This window comes from Ranitomeya imitator, chromosome 1 (genome assembly GCF_032444005.1).
Source record: "Ranitomeya imitator isolate aRanImi1 chromosome 1, aRanImi1.pri, whole genome shotgun sequence".
NCBI lineage: Eukaryota > Metazoa > Chordata > Amphibia > Anura > Dendrobatidae > Ranitomeya > Ranitomeya imitator.
Genome location: NC_091282.1, coordinates 1,208,167,683 through 1,208,187,107, shown reverse-complemented (window position 1 = coordinate 1,208,187,107; position 19,425 = coordinate 1,208,167,683). Strand labels below are relative to the sequence as shown.

At 44.8% G+C, this 19,425-nt stretch overlaps 1 protein-coding gene across 1 annotated transcript in view; it reads right to left on the bottom strand.

The window, feature by feature from the left end:
* LOC138657272 (histamine H2 receptor-like) overlaps positions 1-13,648 on the bottom strand; it is a 155,139-nt gene extending 141,491 nt beyond the window's left edge. Inside the window, exon 1 of the mRNA XM_069744953.1 lies at positions 13,273-13,648. The gene's annotated coding sequence lies outside the window, so the exon portion shown is untranslated. The remainder of the gene's footprint in view (positions 1-13,272) is intronic.
* Positions 13,649-19,425: the final 5,777 nt, after the last annotated feature.

The following is a 19,425-nucleotide window of genomic DNA, read 5'->3' as shown; positions in this document are numbered from 1 at the left end:
ATTACTACGTATGTGCTTTCCTCTCATTTCACCGTCATTACATGTGGGGGGCTGCTATTTCTGTGGGGTGTTTCTCTGGAGGCAAGAGAGGTCTTTGTTTCTTCTAATAGGGGAAGCTAGTCCTTCGGCTGGCGCGAGACGTCTAGAATCATCGTAGGCACGTTCCCCGGCTACTGCTAGTGTTGTGAATTAGGTTCAGGATCGCGGTCAGCTCAGTTTCCATCACCCTAGAGCTTGTTCTGTTTTTTGTGTGCTTGTCCTTTTGTGATCTCCTGCCATTGGGATCATGACAGTATCGCCGGCCCGAAAAGTGGTAATCATATTGGCTGAAGTAGGAGGAAAAGTAGTCTGAGGAAGTTTTTTTTTTTTTCCTTCCCTCAGAGTTTGCTGCGTCTTACCTCCTCTTAATCCTTGAATGGCTCTGACCTCAGCTGTTTATCATGGACGTCCAGAGTTTGGCTTCCAGCCTGAATAATCTTGCTGCTAAGGTTCAAAATATACAAGATTTTGTTGTACATGCTCCTATGTCTGAACCTAGAATTCCTATCCCAGAGTTTTTTTCTGGAGATAGATCTAGTTTTCTGAATTTTAGGAACAATTGCAAGTTGTTTCTTTCTTTGAAATCTCGCTCCTCTGGAGACCCTGCTCAGCAAGTCAAGATTGTGATATCTTTCCTGCGGGGTGACCCTCAGAATTGGGCATTTGCATTGGCACCAGGGGATCCTGCGTTGCTCAATGTGGATGCGTTTTTTCTGGCATTGGGTTTGCTCTATGAGGAACCTAACCTAGAGATTCAGGCTGAAAAAGCTTTATTGGCTCTCTCTCAGGGGCAAGATGAAGCAGAATTATATTGTCAGAAATTTCGGAAATGGTCGGTGCTTACTCAGTGGAATGAGTGCGCCCTGGCTGCAAGATTCAGAGATGGCCTTTCTGAGGCCATTAAAGATGTTATGGTGGGGTTCCCTGCGCCTGCAGGTCTGAATGAGTCTATGACTATGGCTATTCAGATTGATCGGCGTTTACGTGAGCGCAAACCTGTGCACCATTTGGCGGTGTCTTTTGAACAGGCACCTGAGACAATGCAATGTGATAGAATTCAGTCCAGAAGTGAACGGCAAAACTATAGGCGGAAAAATGGGTTGTGTTTTTATTGTGGTGATTCAGCTCATGTTATATCAGCATGCTCTAAACGCACAAAAAAGGTTGATAAGTCTGTTGCCATTAGTACTTTGCAGTCTAAGTTCATTCTGTCTGTGACTCTGATTTGTTCATTATCTGCCATTTCCGTCGATGCCTATGTGGATTCAGGCGCTGCCCTGAGTCTTATGGATTGGTCATTTGCCAACCGCTGTGGGTTTAGTCTGGAGCCTCTGGAAGTCCCTATTCCTTTGAAAGGAATTGACTCTACACCTTTGGCTATGAATAAACCTCAGTACTGGACACACGTGACCATGCGTATGACTCCCGTTCATCAGGAGGTGATTCGCTTCCTGGTACTGTATAATTTACATGATGTCTTAGTGCTTGGTCTGCCATGGTTACAAACTCATAACCCAGTCTTGGACTGGAAAACGATGTCTGTGTTAAGCTGGGGATGTCAGGGGGTTCATGATGATGCACCTCCGATTTCTATCGCTTCATCTACTCCTTCTGAGGTTCCTGTACTTTTGTCTGATTATCGGGATGTTTTTGAGGAGTCTAAGCTCAATTCGCTTCCTCCTCACAGGGATTGCGATTGTGCTATAGATTTGATTCCTGGCAGTAAATTTCCTAAAGGACGTTTGTTCAATCTGTCAGTGCCAGAGCATACTGCTATGCGGGATTATGTTAAGGAGTCCTTGGAAAAGGGACATATCCGTCCATCTTCGTCTCCTTTGGGAGCAGGTTTTTTTTTTCGTGGCCAAAAAAGATGGTTCCTTGAGGCCTTGTATAGATTACCGTCTTTTGAATAAGATTACGGTCAAATATCAGTATCCTTTGCCATTGTTGACTGATTTGTTCGCTCGCATTAAGGGGGCTAAATGGTTCACTAAGATTGATCTTCGGGGTGCGTATAATCTTGTGCGGATTAAGCAGGGTGATGAGTGGAAAACCGCATTTAATACGCCTGAGGGCCATTTTGAGTATTTGGTGATGCCTTTTGGACTTTCTAATGCTCCTTCTGTCTTCCAGTCCTTTATGCACGATATTTTCCGTGAATATCTGGATAAATTTATGATTGTGTATTTGGATGATGTTTTGGTTTTTTCTGATGACTGGGAGTCCCATGTTCAGCAGGTCAGGAAGGTGTTTCAGGTCCTGCGGGCCAATTCTTTGTATGTAAAAGGTTCAAAGTGTCTCTTTGGAGTCCAGAAGATTTCTTTTTTGGGGTATATTTTTTCCCCTTCTACTATTGAGATGGATCCTGTCAAGGTTCAAGCTATTTGTGACTGGACGCAGCCTACATCTCTTAAGAGTCTACAGAAGTTCTTGGGCTTTGCTAATTTTTATCGTCGTTTCATAACTAATTTTTCTAGTGTTGTTAAGCCTTTGACGGATCTGACTAAGAAGGGTGCTGATGTTGCTGATTGGTCTCCTGCGGCTGTGGAGGCCTTTCAGGAACTTAAGCGCCGGTTTTCTTCTGCTCCTGTGTTGCGTCAGCCAGATGTTTCGCTTCCTTTTCAGGTTGAGGTTGATGCTTCTGAGATTGGAGCGGGGGCGGTTTTGTCACAGAGAAGCTCCGATTGCTCGGTGATGAAGCCATGTGCGTTCTTTTCTAGAAAGTTTTCGCCCACTGAGCGGAATTATGATGTTGGTAATCGGGAGCTTTTGGCCATGAAGTGGGCATTTGAGGAGTGGCGTCATTGGCTTGAGGGTGCTAGACATCGTGTGGTGGTCTTGACTGATCACAAAAATCTGATTTACCTTGAGTCTGCCAAGCGTCTGAATCCTAGACAGGCTCGTTGGTCACTGTTTTTCTCCCGTTTCGATTTTGTGGTTTCATACCTGCCAGGTTCAAAGAATGTGAAGGCGGATGCTCTTTCTAGGAGGTTTGTGCCTGATTCCCCTGGAAATTCTGAGCCCACTGGTATCCTTAGGGATGGGGTGATTTTGTCGGCTGTCTTCCCAGACTTGCGACGTGCTTTGCAGGAGTTTCAGGCGGATAAACCTGATCGTTGTCCGCCTGAAAGACTGTTTGTTCCGGATAATTGGACCAGTAGAGTCATCTCCGAGGGCCATTCTTCTGCGTTGGCAGGTCATCCTGGAATATTTGGTACTAGAGACTTGGTGGTCAGGTCTTTTTGGTGGCCTTCCTTGTCGAGGGATGTGCGTTCTTTTGTGCAGTCTTGTGAAGTTTGCGCTCGGGCTAAGCCTTGCTGTTCTCGGGCCAGTGGATTGTTGTCACCTTTGCCTATCCCGAAGAGGCCTTGGACGCACATTTCCATGGACTTTATTTCGGATCTCCCTGTCTCTCAAAAAATGTCTGTCATCTGGGTTGTGTGTGACCGCTTTTCTAAGATGGTTCATCTGGTGCCCTTGCCTAAGTTACCTTCCTCCTCTGAGTTGGTCCCTCTGTTTTTTCAGAACGTGGTTCGTTTGCATGGGATTCCGGAGAACATTGTTTCTGACAGGGGATCCCAGTTTGTGTCTAGATTTTGGCGGACGTTCTGTGCTAAGATGGGCATTGATTTGTCCTTTTCGTCTGCATTCCATCCTCAGACGAATGGCCAGACGGAACGAACTAATCAGACCTTGGAAACTTATTTGAGGTGTTTTGTTTCTGCTGATCAAGATGACTGGGTTACCTTTTTGCCGCTTGCCGAATTTGCCCTTAATAATCGGGCTAGTTCTGCTACCTTGGTTTCTCCTTTCTTTTGTAATTCGGGGTTTCATCCTCGTTTTTCCTCTGGTCAGGTGGAGCCTTCTGATTGTCCTGGAGTGGACATGGTGGTGGATAGGTTGCATCAGATTTGGAGTCATGTGGTGGACAATTTGAAGTTGTCCCAGGAGAGGGCTCAGCAGTTTGCTAATCGCCGTCGCCGCGTGGGTCCTCGACTTCGTGTTGGGGACTTGGTGTGGTTGTCTTCTCGTTTTGTTCCTATGAAGGTCTCTTCTCCTAAGTTCAAGCCTCGGTTCATCGGTCCCTATAGGATCTTGGAAATTCTTAACCCTGTGTCGTTTCGTTTGGATCTCCCGGCATCGTTTGCTATTCATAATGTGTTCCATCGGTCGTTGTTGCGGAGGTATGAGGTACCTGTCGCTTGAGCCTCCTGCTCCGGTGCTGGTGGAGGGAGAGTTGGAGTATGTTGTGGAGAAGATCTTGGATTCTCGTGTTTCCAGACGGAAACTTCAGTATTTGGTCAAGTGGAAGGGTTATGGTCAGGAGGATAATTCTTGGGTGGTTGCCTCTGATGTTCATGCTGCTGATTTGGTCCGTGCATTTCATAGGGCTCATCCTGGTCGCCCTGGTGGTTCTCGTGAGGGTTCGGTGACCCCTCCTCAAGGGGGGGGTACTGTTGTGGATTCTGTTTTTGGGCTCCCTCTGGTGGTTACAGATGGTACTGGGTGACTTGTGTTCTCTGCGGTCTCTGGTGTCCACCTGTTCTATCAGGATATGGGAGTTTCCTATTTAACCTGGCTTTCTTGTCATTTCCTCGCCGGTGATCAATGTAATCAGTGTGTCTTGTTACCTCTGCTTTCCGCTTCAGTAATCTTCAGGACAAGCTAAGTTTTTGATTTTCCTGTTCCACGTTTTGCTTTATTTTTTTTTAGTCCAGCTTGCAGTTATGTGATTCCTTGTTGCTGGTTGCTCTAGTGGGCTGATATTACTCCTCATGTTCCATGAGTTGGCACATGAGTTCAGGTAATTTCAGGATGGTTTTTTTGTAGGGTTTTTCGCTGACCGCGCAGTTCACTTTTGTATCCTCTGCTATCTAGTTTTAGCGGGCCTCATTTTGCTGAATCTGTTTTCATTACTACGTATGTGCTTTCCTCTCATTTCACCGTCATTACATGTGGGGGGCTGCTATTTCTGTGGGGTGTTTCTCTGGAGGCAAGAGAGGTCTTTGTTTCTTCTAATAGGGGAAGCTAGTCCTTCGGCTGGCGCGAGACGTCTAGAATCATCGTAGGCACGTTCCCCGGCTACTGCTAGTGTTGTGAATTAGGTTCAGGATCGCGGTCAGCTCAGTTTCCATCACCCTAGAGCTTGTTCTGTTTTTTGTGTGCTTGTCCTTTTGTGATCTCCTGCCATTGGGATCATGACAGATCAGGTAGGGAAGATATGCGAGATGGAGGAAAGATGCACATGTACTGCACTAATTATCTCACCTACATATTTCTTACTATACACAGGCACTGGCTGGTTTATACTCTCATCAGCATATACCTGCTCTTGCTGCTATAAGCTCATGAGTAACCTTTTCACCATCGTTCACAGCTTCTGGTTCCCACGCTGCTATTTGTGTGACAGCGTGGGAACTGCAGCACTGTGACCGGCGGTAACATCAGTAAGGTTACCACTAATCAGAGTCGGTATTTCCCGAGTTGTCACACAGATGACAGCGTGGGAACCGCCAGATGTTCAGGCCCCCCATTCACTTGAATAGCATCCGGGTTGGTTAACAATTTCAGGCACCTTTCAGCTACTCAAACCAAACTTTTTTCATAAAATTCTAACTAACCCAACGGACCCGAACATCCATGGGTCTGCCCATCCCCAGTTGTGAACAACGTTCTGTGTACCCCCCTATGGCACAGAGAATGGCAACATTTAGTCCACTTGTTTTCCCATAGAAATAAGGTATGTCCACAAGGATGCCCACATGTTGGGGGCACAAAATCTCATTGCCCCTATTGGGCGGATGCGGTTGTTAGTGGGTAGAGTTGGACACCCAAATATGGGGGGTGTAGAAAGGGTCAAGCGCCTGTTCTACATACATGATAGAATTGTCTTCTGGCCAAATGTAAAGAGTTAATAAAAGTATCTCTCCATACAGACGCCTCTGTACTAGGAGCAGAAGAAGAGTGTAACTAATACGAGGTTATCTCTCCCGTACAGTATCCACTTACCGTAATCCAAGATACACATGAAGCAGAGCTAGTAATATATAATATATCACCTTTGTGGTTCCACATGACTGCAGAGAAACCGAGGCAGTCACCTTAACAATGCAAGCACTACTGTATATGATAATAATAATAATTAAAATAAATAATAAAATAACATTATAACATAATAATAATAATTATTATTATTATTATTATCATCATTGTTATTAGAATACAATGTTACTTGCAAATTCCTTTGTATGATACACAGGTGTTGATAATGTTGAAGTAAAATAATTATAATAATAAATGCATTATTTTTATTATTATATTAATATATATTAACAAGCATTATATCTATACCCTCATCCACAAAGCACTCCATGGCTCAGCACCACCCTACATCTCCTCTCTGGTCTCAGTCTACCACCCTACCCGTGCCCTCCGCTCCGCTGATGACCTCAGGTTAGCATCCTCAATAATCAGAACCTCCCACTCCCGTCTCCAAGACTTTACACGTGCTGCGCCGATTCTTTGGAATGCACTACCTAGGATAATACGATTAATCCCCAATCCCCACAGTTTTAAGCGTGCCCTAAAAACTCATTTGTTCAGACTGGCCTACCGCCTCAATGCATTAACCTAACGATCCCTGTGTGGCCTATATTAAAAAAAAAAAAAAAATTAATTAACTGGTTCATGCAGCTTTACATGAACACCCAAGCCTTACACTATGGCTGGTCCGAATAACTATAGCAATTGTTACCATCCACCTCTCGTGTCTCCCCTTTTCCTCATAGTTTGTAAGCTTACGAGCAGGGCCCTCACTCCTCTTGGTATCTGTTTTGAACTGTATTTCTGTTATGCTGTAATGTCTATTGTATGTACAAGTCCCCTCTATAATTTGTAAAGCGCTGCGGAATATGTTGGCGCTATATAAATAAAAATTATTATTATTATTAATTATTATTATCATCATCATCTACATAGACACTACCCATATTCAATTTATTAAAATAATAAAAAAGACATTACCAAGGATTCAATCTATGAAGTTGGTAAAATGCCCACTTTATCACTATTATTTTGTCCATAGCCCCTGCATTCATCCTGACATTACAGAGTAACCTATTACACAGGACTGCTGGTGAATCAGCACCATTACATTGACCTAGAGACCCCTATATAACATTACACAGGACTGCTGGTGACCCAGCACCATTACAGTGACCTAGAGACCCCTATATAACATTACACAGGACTGCTGGTGAATCAGCACCATTACAGTGACCTAAAGACCCCTATATAACATTACACAGGACTGCTGGTGAATCAGCACCATTACATTGACCTAGAGACCCCTATATAACATTACACAGGACTGCTGGTGACCCAGCACCATTACAGTGACCTAGAGACCCCTATATAACATTACACAGGACTGCTGGTGACCCAGCACCATTACATTGACCTAGAGACCCCTATATAACATTAGTAACATAGTAACATAGTAACATAGTTAGTAAGGCCGAAAAAAGACATTTGTCCATCCAGTTCAGCCTATATTCCATCATAATAAATCCCCAGATCTACGTCCTTCTACAGAACCTAATAATTGTATGATACAATATTGTTCTGCTCCAGGAAGACATCCAGGCCTCTCTTGAACCCCTCGACTGAGTTCGCCATCACCACCTCCTCAGGCAAGCAATTCCAGATTCTCACTGCCCTAACAGTAAAGAATCCTCTTCTATGTTGGTGGAAAAACCTTCTCTCCTCCAGACGCAAAGAATGCCCCCTTGTGCCCGTCACCTTCCTTGGTATAAATAGATCCTCAGCGAGATATTTGTATTGTCCCCTTATATACTTATACATGGTTATTAGATCGCCCCTCAGTCGTCTTTTTTCTAGACTAAATAATCCTAATTTCGCTAATCTATCTGGGTATTGTAGTTCTCCCATCCCCTTTATTAATTTTGTTGCCCTCCTTTGTACTCTCTCTAGTTCCATTATATCCTTCCTGAGCACCGGTGCCCAAAACTGGACACAGTACTCCATGTGCGGTCTAACTAGGAATTTGTACAGAGGCAGTATAATGCTCTCATCATGTGTATCCAGACCTCTTTTAATGCACCCCATGATCCTGTTTGCCTTGGCAGCTGCTGCCTGGCACTGGCTGCTCCAGGTAAGTTTATCATTAACTAGGATCCCCAAGTCCTTCTCCCTGTCAGATTTACCCAGTGGTTTCCCGTTCAGTGTGTAATGGTGATATTGATTCCCTCTTCCCATGTGTATAACCTTACATTTATCATTGTTAAACCTCATCTGCCACCTTTCAGCCCAAGTTTCCAACTTATCCAGATCCATCTGTAGCAGAATACTATCTTCTCTTGTATTAACTGCTTTACATAGTTTTGTATCATCTGCAAATATCGATATTTTACTGTGTAAACCTTCTACCAGATCATTAATGAATATGTTGAAGAGAACAGGTCCCAATACCGACCCCTGCGGTACCCCACTGGTCACAGCGACCCAGTTAGAGACTATACCATTTATAACCACCCTCTGCTTTCTATCACTAAGCCAGTTACTAACCCATTTACACACAATTTCCCCCAGACCAAGCATTCTCATTTTGTGTACCAACCTCTTGTGCGGCACGGTATCAAACGCTTTGGAAAAATCGAGATATACCACGTCCAATGACTCACCGTGGTCCAGCCTATAGCTTACCTCTTCATAAAAACTGATTAGATTGGTTTGACAGGAGCGATTTCTCATAAACCCATGCTGATATGGAGTTACACAGTTATTCTCATTGAGATAATCCAGAATAACATCCCTCAGAAACCCTTCAAATATTTTACCAACAATAGAGGTTAGACTTACTGGCCTATAATTTCCAGGTTCACTTTTAGAGCCCTTTTTGAATATTGGCACCACATTTGCTATGCGCCAGTCCTGCGGAACAGACCCTGTCGCTATAGAATCCCTAAAAATAAGAAATAATGGTTTATCTATTACATTACTTAGTTCTCTTAGTACTCGTGGGTGTATGCCATCCGGACCCGGAGATTTATCTATTTTAATCTTATTTAGCCGGTTTCGCACCTCTTCTTGGGTTAGATTGGTGACCCTTAATATAGGGTTTTCATTGTTTCTTGGGATTTCACCTAGCATTTCATTTTCCACCATATTACACAGGACTGCTGGTGACTGAGCACCATTACATTGACCTAGAGACCCCTATATAACATTACACAGGACTGCTGGTGACCCAGCACCATTACAGTGACCTAAAGACCCCTATATAACATTACACAGGACTGCTGGTGACCCAGCACCATTACATTGACCTAGAGACCCCTATATAACATTACACAGGACTGCTGGTGACCCAGCACCATTACAGTGACCTAGAGACCCCTATATAACATTACACAGGACTGCTGGTGACCCAGCACCATTACAGTGACCTAGAGACCCCTATATAACATTACACAGGACTGCTGGTGACCCAGCACCATTACAGTGACCTAGAGACCCCTATAAGACATTACACAGGACTGCTGGTGACTGAGCACCATTACATTGACCTAGAGACCCCTATATAACGTTACACAGGACTGCTGGTGACCAAGCACCATTACACTGACCTAGAGACCCCTATATAACATTACACAGGACTGCTGGTGACCGAGCACCATTACATTGACCTAGAGACCCCTATATAACATTACACAGGACTGCTGGTGACCGAGCACCATTACATTGACCTAGAGACCCCTATATAACATTACACAGGACTGCTGGTGACTGAGCACCATTACATTGACCTAGAGACCCCTATATAACATTACACAGGACTGCTGGTGACCGAGCACCATTACATTGACCTAGAGACCCCTATATAACATTACACAGGACTGCTGGTGAATCAGCACCATTACATTGACCTAGAGACCCCTATATAACATTACACAGGACTGCTGGTGACCCAGCACCATTACATTGACCTAGAGACCCCTATATAACATTACACAGGACTGCTGGTGACCCAGCACCATTACAGTGACCTAGAGACCCCTATATAACATTACACAGGACTGCTGGTGACTGAGCACCATTACATTGACCTAGAGACCCCTATATAACATTACACAGGACTGCTGGTGACCGAGCACCATTACAGTGACCTAAAGACCCCTATATAACATTACTCAGGACTGCTGGTGACTGAGCACCATTACATTGACCTAGAGACCCCTATATAACATTACACAGGACTGCTGGTGACCGAGCACCATTACATTGACCTAGAGACCCCTATATAACATTACACAGGACTGCTGGTGACCGAGCACCATTACATTGACCTAGAGACCCCTATATAACATTACACAGGACTGCTGGTGACCGAGCACCATTACATTGACCTAGAGACCCCTATATAACATTACACAGGACTGCTGGTGAATCAGCACCATTACATTGACCTAGAGACCCCTATATAACATTACACAGGACTGCTGGTGACCCAGCACCATTACAGTGACCTAGAGACCCCTATATAACATTACACAGGACTGCTGGTGACCCAGCACCATTACATTGACCTAGAGACCCCTATATAACATTACACAGGACTGCTGGTGACCCAGCACCATTACAGTGACCTAGAGACCCCTATATAACATTACACAGGACTGATGGTGAATCAGCACCATTACATTGACCTAGAGACCCCTATATAACACTACACAGGACTGCTGGTGACCCAGCACCATTACATTGACCTAGAGACCCCTATATAACATTACACAGGACTGCTGGTGACCCAGCACCATTACATTGACCTAGAGACCCCTATATAACATTACACAGGACTGCTGGTGACCCAGCACCATTACATTGACCTAGAGACCCCTATATAACATTACACAGGACTGCTGGTGACCCAGCACCATTACATTGACCTAGAGACCCCTATATAACATTACACAGGACTGCTGGTGACCGAGCACCATTACATTGACCTAGAGACCCCTATATAACATTACACAGGACTGCTGGTGACCCAGCACCATTACATTGACCTAGAGACCCCTATATAACATTACACAGGACTGCTGGTGACCAAGCACCATTACATTGACCTAGAGACCCCTATATAACATTACACAGGACTGCTGGTGACCCAGCACCATTACATTGACCTAGAGACCCCTATATAACATTACACAGGACTGCTGGTGACCGAGCACCATTACATTGACCTAGAGACCCCTATATAACATTACACAGGACTGCTGGTGACCCAGCACCATTACATTGACCTAGAGACCCCTATATAACATTACACAGGACTGCTGGTGACCAAGCACCATTACATTGACCTAGAGACCCCTATATAACATTACACAGGACTGCTGGTGACCCAGCACCATTACATTGACCTAGAGACCCCTATATAACATTACACAGGACTGCTGGTGACTGAGCACCATTACAGTGACTTAGAGACCCCTATATAACATTACACAGGACTGCTGGTGACCCAGCACCATTACAGTGACCTAGAGACCCCTATATAACATTACACAGGACTGCTGGTGACCGAGCACCATTACATTGACCTAGAGACCCCTATATAACTTTACACAGGACTGCTGTTGACCCAGCACCATTACATTGACCTAGAGACCCCTATATAACATTACACAGGACTGCTGGTGACCCAGCACCATTACACTGACCTAGAGACCCCTATATAACATTACACAGGACTGCTGGTGACTGAGCACCATTACATTGACCTAGAGACCCCTATATAACATTACACAGGACTGCTGGTGACTGAGCACCATTACAGTGACTTAGAGACCCCTATATAACATTACACAGGACTGCTGGTGACCCAGCACCATTACAGTGACCTAGAGACCCCTATATAACATTACACAGGACTGCTGGTGACCGAGCACCATTACATTGACCTAGAGACCCCTATATAACATTACACAGGACTGCTGTTGACCCAGCACCATTACATTGACCTAGAGACCCCTATATAACATTACACAGGACTGCTGGTGACTGAGCACCATTACATTGACCTAGAGACCCCTATATAACATTACACAGGACTGCTGGTGACCGAGCACCATTACATTGACCTAGAGACCCCTATATAACATTACACAGGACTGCTGGTGACCGAGCACCATTACATTGACCTAGAGACCCCTATATAACATTACACAGGACTGCTGGTGACTGAGCACCATTACATTGACCTAGAGACCCCTATATAACATTACACAGGACTGCTGGTGACCCAGCACCATTACATTGACCTAGAGACCCCTATATAACATTACACAGGACTGCTGGTGACTGAGCACCATTACAGTGACCTAGAGACCCCTATATAACATTACACAGGACTGCTGGTGACCCAGCACCATTACATTGACCTAGAGACCCCTATATAACATTACACAGGACTGCTGGTGACCCAGCACCATTACATTGACCTAGAGACCCCTATATAACATTACACAGGACTGCTGGTGACCCAGCACCATTACATTGACCTAGAGACCCCTATATAACATTACACAGGACTGCTGGTGACTGAGCACCATTACAGTGACCTAGAGACCCCTATATAACATTACACAGGACTGCTGGTGACTGAGCACCATTACATTGACCTAGAGACCCCTATATAACATTACACAGGACTGCTGGTGACCCAGCACCATTACAGTGACCTAGAGACCCCTATATAACATTACACAGGACTGCTGGTGACCCAGCACCATTACAGTGACCTAGAGACCCCTATAAGACATTACACAGGACTGCTGGTGACTGAGCACCATTACATTGACCTAGAGACCCCTATATAACGTTACACAGGACTGCTGGTGACCAAGCACCATTACACTGACCTAGAGACCCCTATATAACATTACACAGGACTGCTGGTGACCCAGCACCATTACATTGACCTAGAGACCCCTATATAACATTACACAGGACTGCCTGCACTCTCCGAGCTTGGAAACAGTGATCCAGTGTGGTTTCCCCTACAAGCAGAGTCTCAGCAATAATGGATTATGTATCATCAGGTCCATTCCATGCACACATGCAGCAGAGCGGAGTTTGTGTGGCTTTTACATAGGACTGCAGGCAGGTCAGCCCCCACACTCTGCACAGATGCCAGCTGGCACTTACTTGGCATGGAGCACAGTCAGGGTGAGTGATGGTGCCCTGGCGGAGCTGTCATCGTCCCCTGCAGCCTCCTCAGGATTCCTCCTCAGCTCCTCCATTCATAAAGCCACAGTGCAGACAGGCGGCACACATGGCGCTGCGCCAGCCGGAGCGCCTCCACTTCCAGTCCATTGAGAACAACGTGCAGGGGGGGAAGCAGCTGAGGAGACACAATGTGAGGAAGACGGAGAAGGGAGAACATCAGCAAACTCTACAGCACAATGGTGTGAGGGAGAGCTAAGGAGAAAGCGTCAGCCACAGACAGGGGAGCAATGCCGAGAGTGGCCACTGGAGGGCGCGGCTGCATGTGGCATTACAGGCAGGATTCCTAGAGAGCAGTGCCAGGGGGAGAGGGTGCAGGGCACAGGGCACTGCTGGAGATAGAGAGAAGGGAAGGCATATAAATATAAACCAGCCCCCATCAGGCAGAAATGGGGGTCTGCTCATACATACCTGGCACTGTGGGCATGCATGTGGATAAATGGGATGTCGTGTATATATATGTGTGTGTATATATATATATATATATGTGCTGTGACACCATTGATGCATGAGAATGACATGGATGAGTTCCTACCAGCAGGTCCCTTCTTATGTTTCCATACGTTGTATATAAAGTCTCATTCCTTGTATATAGAGCAACTATGGAGACCTGCAGGGAAGCGGCACGGCCGGGCGAGGAGGGATCGGGAGGGGATTCATGAGTCTGTCTACACTGCTTCATATTTCTAAGAATCAATTCCAGGGAGACATGAGATACGGCACCCCCTACGCCACTCATTACAGTCTTAGCCCCCATAAAGAAAGCTAGAGCGCCCCCGTACCAGTACAAGAGTGGTCTGGATATATGATACTACCTGCATGGGTGTAACTATATAGGATCTGCCCAGGGAGAGGCCAGCCCAAGTGCAAGAACATTGCACGTCTTTGTATAAACTATAGAATCCTCTGATATATAATAATATATGGGGCTACTATACATCTGATCTATGCATTCTTCTTACTCCTACGTCCGCCTGCAGAATGTGCCCTAAACAGTGTGATCCTCGTCTGGCATTGGCTTCAATAATGAAATGCTGGCTGCTGGTAGTCACCACTAGAGGGAGCTCACTGAGCACACATGTATACAGCCTCCATAAACTGAATGGGAATGATATAGAGTAAATACAGGTGAAGATAGCTCCCCCTGGTGGCAGCTGCTGTTCTCATTTGCAAGAATTCACCCCCTTATTGTGACAGATTCCTGGACAGCCAAAGAGCAGTCAGCATACTTTTAAAAGCCGGCCAGAGACTCCGCATATCTTCATACGGTTATAGAACATGGCACTGTATTCTGAATATTATCTGTGCATCTCTGATGCAGAGCCCATTGCCTTTTCCTTGCCCTGTTCCCCTAGATTGACAGGTTTCTCCCTATGTGTGTGTATAGGAAAGACCTACCAGGGGCATAACGATTGCTGTCACAAAGCTTGTGACCATCACCAGTGAGGCGGGCCCGCCGACGCCAGCACCTATTTCAGCTGCGTGTGTCCAAGAATGGGGATCATTATATCAGGACGGGGGTCAAAATACCAGAATGGGGCCAGGACGGGGGTCAAAATACCAGAATGGGGCCAGGACGGGGGTCAAAATACCAGAATGGGGCCAGGACGGGGGTCAAAATACCAGAATGGGGCCAGGACGGGGGTCAAAATACCAGAATGGGGCCAGGACGGGGGTCAAAATACCAGAAAGGGGCCAGGATGGGGGACATTATGTCCGGATTGGCCCAGCATGGGAAAAGTTATACCAGGAAAAGGCTTAGGATGGGGGTCAGTATACGAGGAAGGGGCCTACATTTGGCCAGAAAGAGTCCCAGGATGGGGGACATCATACCAGAACGTGGCTTTGGATGGGGACATAATAACAAAAAGGGGCACAGGATGGAGGACATTTTTACTGGATGGGGGCCAGGATGAGGGCATATTATTAGAGAAAGGGTCCAAGACGGGGGACATTATTTCACAAAGGGGCCAGAACGGGGAACATTATTGCAAGAGGGGTCCAAGATGAGGGACTTTACTATAAAAAGGGGCCAGGATAAGGGACATTACAAAGGAATGTTCCAGGATGGGGATATTATTACTTGGATATGTCTTATGATATATAATATGTCTTATAGAATTTGAACCCCACAAGGGCTCATACATCTGACCGGCATGCAGGTAGGGGCCCTAGTCCAAATTTTGCACCGGAGCCCATTGACTCCCATTACATGTAGTGCATCTGTTACTCCGGGGTCCGGCAGTAGGAGACATTCAGACACTATTAATAATGAAGAGGCAGAGGAGGAGGCCACCTCGTGAGTTATTGTGCGGCTCCACACGATGACGGAGCACATAATGCTAAAGCAGCCATTGATTAAATGAATGTGAGTCACTGATTCCTCTAGCGCAGATGGTCCACGGCGACACTCGGCGCTTCAGCCGTGAGATGTAAAAGTGACAATGTGGACTGTGTGTAGTAGAGATGTAGCTAGATGTTGTTTAGTTGTCTCTTATCAATGGCAGTATGATATTGGATGTGAATGTGTAAGGTGCCAGAGTGAGGGAGTTGTGGATGAGCTGCTGCTCCGGCACCCTACAGGAAAATGATGTGCCGGTGCCGGTGCGCTGCTGTGCGTGGGTGCATCACACCAACTTGGGGGCCATAGTCCACTGGCTCCGGGCTTTCATACTCCAGAAGCGCTCCACACAATCCAGGGGACACCAAATGCTTTATAACAGTCAAACCTTTACTGACCATTACGAGGAAGCATGTTGGATAGGGCACAACAGGCTGCAGTCTTTCCCTCAGGTACCGGTACTCGGTCTGGATGGAGCATCCCCTTTCCTACTAACACTACTAGCACTGGGAATTCCTCTCCGCTGAAGTCAGTGCACCCAGATTCCATTACCCTTTGCCTCAGGGAGTCTGTGTCCATCTTCTCTTGCAGTACCAGAGGCTTTACATGCCCAAAGGCCCCGACGCCCATCTTGTGGTCCCAGGACTGACAGATGTATCCGCACTGAATGGTTATATGGCAATCCACTGCCCCGAGTAACAGGCTCATGGTGGCCCTAGCAGCCCACTGCATATGACCTCTGCAGCCACTTGACTACTCACTAGAACATCCTGTTTTTGACACTAAACCCCAAACACCAATCCTCCTCTCCATCCTTTACGGTTAACCCTTTCTACACTATCAACAGGAGCAGCAGCAACAGAAGGAAGACACAATTATAATACTGTAACCTGCACGCAGTGTACATTCTCATACATTTAACCACGAGGGGATGTTAGACGATAGAACGCCATCCTCACCACCCTAACAAATAGACACCATGAGCTTCAGCCATTATTACTTTAACTCCAAGTATTCGTAGGAAATTGTGACGTTCATTTCTTTTTAACTACCGTACATACAATTTGTATATTTTTTTTAGACAAAGTAGACTCGTTTTCGCGTTGCAGTTTAGCAATTGCTGCTTTTTAAAAATTCTTGAAAAACATTACATAATCACTGCAGTAAGGAGAGTGGAGTACCATTAAATATACAAGATTTAACAAAATTGATCTTTATTCAAGTAACATAGTAACATAGTAACATAGTTAGTAAGGCCGAAAAAAGACATTTGTCCATCCAGTTCAGCCTATATTCCATCATAATAAATCCCCAGATCTACGTCCTTCTACAGAACCTAATAATTGTATGATACAATATTGTTCTGCTCCAGGAAGACATCCAGGCCTCTCTTGAACCCCTCGACTGAGTTCGCCATCACCACCTCCTCAGGCAAGCAATTCCAGATTCTCACTGCCCTAACAGTAAAGAATCCTCTTCTATGTTGGTGGAAAAACCTTCTCTCCTCCAGACGCAAAGAATGCCCCCTTGTGCCCGTCACCTTCCTTGGTATAAACAGATCCTCAGCGAGATATTTGTATTGTCCCCTTATATACTTATACATGGTTATTAGATCGCCCCTCAGTCGTCTTTTTTCTAGACTAAATAATCCTAATTTCGCTAATCTATCTGGGTATTGTAGTTCTCCCATCCCCTTTATTAATTTTGTTGCCCTCCTTTGTACTCTCTCTAGTTCCATTATATCCTTCCTGAGCACCGGTGCCCAAAACTGGACACAGTACTCCATGTGCGGTCTAACTAGGGATTTGTACAGAGGCAGTATAATGCTCTCATCATGTGTATCCAGACCTCTTTTAATGCACCCCATGATCCTGTTTGCCTTGGCAGCTGCTGCCTGGCACTGGCTGCTCCAGGTAAGTTTATCATTAACTAGGATCCCCAAGTCCTTCTCCCTGTCAGATTTACCCAGTGGTTTCCCGTTCAGTGTGTAATGGTGATATTGATTCCTTCTTCCCATGTGTATAACCTTACATTTATCATTGTTAAACCTCATCTGCCACCTTTCAGCCCAAGTTTCCAACTTATCCAGATCCATCTGTAGCAGAATACTATCTTCTCTTGTATTAACTGCTTTACATAGTTTTGTATCATCTGCAAATATCGATATTTTACTGTGTAAACCTTCTACCAGATCATTAATGAATATGTTGAAGAGAACAGGTCCCAATACTGACCCCTGCGGTACCCCACTGGTCACAGCGACCCAGTTAGAGACTATACCATTTATAACCACCCTCTGCTTTCTATCACTAAGCCAGTTACTAACCCATTTACACACATTTTCCCCCAGACCAAGCATTCTCATTTTGTGTACCAACCTCTTGTGCGGCACGGTATCAAACGCTTTGGAAAAATCGAGATATACCACGTCCAATGACTCACCGTGGTCCAGCCTATAGCTTACCTCTTCATAAAAACTGATTAGATTGGTTTGACAGGAGCGATTTCTCATAAACCCATGCTGATATGGAGTTAAACAGTTATTTTCATTGAGATAATCCAGAATAACATCCCTCAGAAACCCTTCAAATATTTTACCAACAATAGAGGTTAGACTTACTGGCCTATAATTTCCAGGTTCACTTTTAGAGCCCTTTTTGAATATTGGCACCACATTTGCTATGCGCCAGTCCTGCGGAACTGCGGAAGTGATTTTGATTAAGCAAGCAAACCAAGAAATAATTTAAAAACAATTAAAAAAGCCAAAAAAGATGGACAACAACCTGGAGGGAAGTTCCCACCAGTCTCCTCCACAATGTGCACCAGAGGTGTGAAAAGGTAAGGCACAGTAAAAAAGACACCATATATACAGTACAATATATCAACAGCTCAAAAAAGTCATGAAAATACATCCTATAGCCATAGATAATTGAACCCCTTTAGTAGGGAGCTATCCCTGTGGTGAGGAAGTGACAAAAGTAAAGAGGAAATAAAAAGGACTAATACAGTCCACTTGTATTTTTTTGCTAAACCTGTAGTGCTGCTTCCCATTTTTTATTCCTCGATAGATAGATAGATAGATAGATAGATAGATAGATAGATAGATAGATAGATGATAGATAGATAGATGATAGATAGATAGATAGATAGATAGATAGATAGATAGATAGATAGATAGATAGATAGATAGATAAAAGATAGATGCTAGATAGATGATAGATAGATAGATAGATAGATAGATAGATAGATAGATAGATAGATAGATAGATAGATAGATAGATAGATAAAAGATAGATGCTAGATAGATAGATAGATAGATAGATAGATAGATAGATAGATAGATAGATAGATAAAAGATAGATGCTAGATAGATGATAGATAGATGGATGATAGATAGATGGATGATAGATAGTAGATAGATAGATAATAGATAGATAATAGATAGATAATATAAATAGATAGATAATAGACGATAGATAGATAGATAAATAGATAGATAACTAGATAGAGAGATAATAGATAGATGATAGATAGATAATAGATAGATGTCATGATCCAGGACGGGGTTTGCTTTCTTCCCATCCTGGTTAGGTCTGGGTTAATTTTATCCACCTCTCTTTGGTTCTGGGGCGGCTATTTAGTGCTGTCTCTGCCAAGGTCTGGTGTCCGTGATAGTTCTGGTCCTTCGGCTAGAGCAGCTGACCTAGGTTTATCTGTGTGATTCTCCTGTCCCC